This window comes from Cupressus sempervirens, chromosome 8 (genome assembly GCF_028749045.1).
Source record: "Cupressus sempervirens isolate cs-2001-9-10 chromosome 8, ASM2874904v1, whole genome shotgun sequence".
Taxonomy (NCBI): Eukaryota; Viridiplantae; Streptophyta; class Pinopsida; order Cupressales; family Cupressaceae; genus Cupressus; species Cupressus sempervirens.
In genome coordinates, this window is record NC_143125.1 from 622304949 (window position 1) to 622311047 (window position 6099).

Genomic DNA, 6099 nt, shown 5'->3' on the forward strand with positions numbered 1-6099 from the left:
TATTTTACAGATGCTTTTGGAAATTCTTTTTCAAATGATTATGTAAGACAAGCATTCAGAACTGGAGAAGCATTGCTAAAACTAGATAATAAGCTTAAGGATTTTTCATATACAAGGATAGAAGTGAGAAACTATAGGAAAGAAGCTAGAAATAAGTATGATTTATTGGATTCACCAAAGGCTAATGAAGTGGTAGAGTTAATACATAAATTCAAAAGGAAAATCTAGACATCATTTTGGTATAAAGGGGAAGAAAACCCAAATGCTCGAAATTCAATTTTGGAAAAAAGGGGTAAAAATTTATTCAATTAGAGCAAAAAATTATAGGAAGCCTTAGGTCCAAAAGAACCAGACTTAAACACAAGAAAAATTAGATCCTATCCTTTTCCACCAACTTCACAAAAATCCCAATATACTCAACAGGAAGTCTATCCCTTCCTGAAATATCCCAACCATGGGCTTTCTCTAATGCCCATTTTGCCAAGGCATTAGCTACTCCATTCCATTCCCTAAGAATATGATAGAAAGAGATCCAATCCAAAAAACTAATTAGATAAATAATCTCTCTAATAATGGAGGCTAATTTCCTATTAACATAATCCATACTCTAGTTATTGATCATATCCACAACAATCTAAGAATCTAACTTACACAAAATCTTTCTCCAACCTAAAGAGCATCCCTACTCAATAGCTATCTTAATGGCTAGGGCATCTGTTAGGTTATTGGAATTAAATCCTTTATAGATAGAGAAAATAAATATAACATTACTATCCTTACCTCTGCCAATACCCCCCACACCTACCTACCCAGGGTTTTCATAGGAGGAACCATTAGTATTAATTTTAAGGATATCCATCAATGACAATCTCCATCTCTCCACCCTAAAAACCTTTCACTTGAGATGTTGAGATCTCTTACCAAAAGATTTCCTCCCAAATCTCACATTACCCTAATGCCCTTAGAGATGAGGACTATACAAAAATTAAATCTAGAGTCATTCCTTGGTCCCTGATTTGGTGAGTGACATTGTCCAACCTAAACTAGGCTACCCACATTTGGTCTTGAAGATTCCCAAAGTACTATTTGTTCCACTTTTTAAGACTGAATTTTACATGCTGAAGTCTCTTCTCAAAGGAAAACATGGTTGTGCCATGAGGAGGCCTACCTCATGCCACCAAGCTATCATAAGATCCTACAAAGAGGGATTTCTCAACCACATTAACTAAAACTTAAAAGAGGGATTTTTAGAAGCCTTAAAAGGAGTAATAGAAAGATTAATAGGCCAATGGCTAGAGCCTCTCCAATCAAGAACTTTTGATCTAGTAGACCATCTAATATCCATTTAAAAATAAGAAATAAGAAACCTATCTAACCTTTCTAAAATGGCTTCCATCCTACTCCTTTTGTTATTCCAGGTCAAGGTACCAATTCCAAGTTTAAAATCAATGAGGTTCAAAGAACCAATATTATCTCTAAGAATACTTGAAGAAGGGCCCAATTAAGTAATCCCACCTCTCTTTGCCTATAAACCAGTAACAACATTAAAATATCTAGCCATAGTAAAAGGGAGGAAAGGATCTAAGGAGAAAACAAAGGTGATATGTGACCACATAAGAGATTTACCCTCCAAATCATAAGGATTGTAAATATTGGAGAACATTAACCTTTCTCTTGTCTCAAAGTGAGAAGCAATGAAAGATGTAGAGGACCTACTCAAAATCCACCACAAAGGAGTCACCTTCCCAGGATTCTAGAGACAAGCAAGTCCACCTAAGCTACCATGAGCACCCATTCACTGGCAGCAACCATGGGGCCACAACTTTGGCTTGCAACTATCCAAATCATCAACTATAAGCTTAGTTTCCTAAATAAAAACAATATCCGAAGATTGAGAATCTATCAATCTATGAACAACCTTTTGTCCAAGGATGTTGTTCAACCCCCTCAAATTCTAGGAGAGATTAATCATTTAGAAGGTTGCAAGAAGTGGGAATCAATGGGTTTCACAAACCCTAAATCAACTAAAGTTTCTTCCATCATCTTAACCTTCTCCTGACCAGTCTTCCTTCCACTCTTCACAAACTTCTCTAAGGGCCCTTTTTAAAAGGTCTTTTACTATAATCCTAAAGAAGGTGCATCTTTATTACCTTTTGTGATGTCTAGCATCCCTTTTTGGACAAGGAGAGTAGAAACTATGATAGTTGGGTTGCCACTAGGTTGTGACCCTCTAGGGACATCACAAATTTTCTCATGATCCAATCCATCCAAAAGAACTAGTTGACCTTGTTCCTCTTTTGATACCTAGGCTAAACTCCTTTTCTCCCCTGCCTAGAGCCCCTGAAGAGATCCATCCCCTGAGGGCATCTCAATTGGTATGCCTTCCTCTTGTTCCAAACTATCTCAAACATTTAACCTATTAAAGGTACCGTCATTTTTTCTATCCATCCAGGTTGTCTTCTTCCATTTTCCTTTATTGTGCAGCTTAACTGGGATAAAACCCTCCTTGTCTATAGACCCCTCTGGCATAGGGTCCTTACCCTTATCATCCGTAGGGGCCAACTTAGTAGAAGCTAGTTGTTGAGAGAATTTATTTCAAGGACACTTATGTTTTAAGTGCCCATACTCATGCCATATCCTACATCTAAAAGGTAAAGTCTCATAATCTAATTATTGAATCCATGAGGTAGGGCCCATGAAAATTTCCATAGAGTCAAGTAGTAGATTATTAAGATCAACCTCTACACAAATTTGTCCATATGAAATTACCCTTCGATCTCAAGTTTGTGTGGCCGACTCTACCAGTTTCCCAAAAAAAAGTGAGACTAAATGAAGAATATCCTCTCTCAAAATTTTAGAGGTAGCCTTGGTAGACGAACCCACACTGGGACCCAACAGGGAATCTCCTTAGCAAAGTTAAACCTAATGTACTAGGGTTTGATAAAAAAGCCCAACCTAGTTAAAGAAATATGAACCACCTTCAAACACCTTATTCTTGTTTGTCATCAACTAGGAGAATCTCCATATCCCCTTTAGGATTCCAAATCTGATGCCCTCATGATTCCAACACAAGAAGAGAAAGATGGAGACCTAGAAACTTACAGATGTGTGCATGCTTGCTCCAATATTCTACATCCTCTAAAATTTTCTCTATTTGAATAACCAATATTGGTCGATCATTATATCATTCTAGAAACTCATTCATATTCTTAATATGGACACAAACCCTCGATGATGAAGCATTCACCACAAATGGGAGAATGTTAGTTTGGCCCTTAGCTTCTACCTACATCAACATGGAGGAATCAACCATCTCCATATTAGCGAACAAAGTTTGAGATTGTAAGGAAACTCAAGTGTGGAAATAGCTTCCTACACTAATCCCTTAAGGAAAGTATTGTGAAAATTCCTATTAAATCCTTACAATTACAGATTTGATATTATATAAAAAATAATATTGCAGTTAATCATGAATACAAAAAATAGATAGAGAAATAATAACACATAAACAAAAAGATATGTCAGTGGGAAAAAACCTATTGGTAAAACAACTCCACCCCTCTAAAACCTGCACAATGTATTATCTTCAATTCAAAGGTTACAACACACTTGTAGTGAAAGCTCTTTTAGGACTCATAAGACTTATCCAGTAGCAACCAAAAATACACCTTTTCACTCTCCTATCTACAACCCTAAAAGTTCTTATATAATGCACTTTCCATTTTTAGGGCAACTTTCAAAGAACAACCATATTAGGGTTATACCATTCTCCAGAAAAGTAGGAACCCAAATTTTTTTTTCGATCCAATGCCCCAAACCTCATGCACTAGATGGAGACTTCAGTGTATGATACTCAATTATCAATTGGAACATGTATTACCATCATCACCCATCATCATATCTTCCAAAGATAGCTCTTACACATCATAGGAATCTATCATAACTATTTCAATCATGATCTCCTTACACACAATTCAAGATGTCAACACATGCAAGTGGAGTGACACATCAAAATGCCAACTAGACATGTACACTCACACTTAATTACATTATTTGCAAAGTATACATCTACAAAAACAAATTAAGAATAGGAATTACCCAATGTTGAGATGCCTTATTCCTAATATTCTCCCACTTGTTGAACACCTTGTAAGAGCAACAAGAACATAAAGGAACTAACCACTATAGGCCAAAAGGCCCATAGACTCCGAAAACCATCTGAACTTCTTTGTGCCCACTAGTTTTGTCAATGCATCTGCAACATTCTTTATAGTATCTACCTTCTGCAAATTTACCTTTCCATCTTCTACCATATCTCTCACAAAGTGAAACTACACATCAATTTGCTTCATCTTGGCATGGAAAGTTGGATTCTTTGCAAGACAAAAAGCACTCTTATTGTCACAACAAAAATTAATTTGTCCTGTATCAACACCAATATTAGAACACAAACTCCAAGGCCAAATGGCTTCCTTACAAGCATAAGTAGCAGCTATGTACTCAACTTCTATAGTGGAAAAAGCAACCATAAGTTGTTGCTTACTCATCCAAATAATGGCACCACCAAACATAGTGAACACATAAGCACTAGTGGATCTCCTACTATCAATATCACTTGCCTAATTTGAATCTGCAAACCCATGAATACAAACTGACTATAGAGCTCTACAAGATTTAAAATGATACCAAATGGAGTAATCTAATGTTTCCCTCAAATATTTGAATACTCACTTAATTGCATTCCAATTTACCCATCCAAGATTATCCATAAAATGGCTTAGAACTCCAACTGCTTAGGAAATATCTGGTCTAGTACAGACCATAGCATACATAAGATTTCTAACTGCACTAGTATAAGGTACTCTACTCATGTACTCCACCTCACTAGGATATTATGAAATTTCATCTACATATAACTTTGCTCCCACAGAAATAGGAACACATAAAGGCCTACAATCTGCCATGTTGAACCTGTCCAACATAGACTTCACATACTTACTCTAACTCAACCAAAGTTTTCTATTAGCCCTATCTCTACTCATTTCTATACCCAAGATGTACCTTTTTGCCCCAAGATCTTTCATCCCAAACTGTGTCAACAAATGAGATTTAAAATCAGAAATCATACCCTTACCCTTCCCAAATGGCAACATATCATCAACATATAATGCAACAATAAGAAGGCAATCATTTTTAACTTTGAAATAAACAAAATGATCTAATTTTGATCTTACAAATCCAATTGACAACACAAAGACATCAAACTTAAGGTACCACATCCTAGGAGATTATTTCAAACCATACAAAGTCTTCTTTAATCTGCAAACCAAAGATTCTTTACCTTTAACAATGTAGTGCTTAGGCTATGACATATAAATCTCTTCCTCCAAATCACCATGAAGGAAAGCAATCTTCACATCCATCTATTCTATCTCTAAATAATATGATGTAAAAAGAGATAATAGAAATCTAATGGATGTCAACTTTGCAATAGGAGAAAATATTTCACCATAATCTATTCCCTCTACTTGTGAGTACCCCTTCACAACTATTCTAGCTTTCTACCTTTCAACACTACCATCTGCACAAAATTTCTTCTTGAACACCCATTTGCTACCAATAGGTTTCCATCCTTTAGGCAAAGGTACAAGGTCCCAAGTTTTTTTTTTCTCTAGTGAAGCCATCTCATCATGCATGGCTTCAATCCAAGAGCCTGCACCTTCCATATCCAAAGCTTCTTTCATAGATCTAGGCTCATCAGTGTTAGTAATCAAAGCAAAGGCACAACTAGAATCTAACATAGAATAACCAAACCTTTCTAGCTGCTTTCTTACTCTCGTAGATCTCCTTATTGGCTGAGGTTGAGCTTTTTCTTCCTCTTCTTCTAAACTATCAAAGCTACTAGAGATTTCCTTGTCATTAGACCCAACATGGTCTTTTTGTTTAGTTTTCTTAGGGGTAGGAGGCAACTGAACAATATCTTCTTTCTTATCTTTTTCATCTAGTTGTAGCACAATAGGAGAAGATGTTAGCTCTTTGAAAATAACATTTCTACTATACAACACCTTACTAGTTGCAGGATCCCAAGGCTTGTATCCC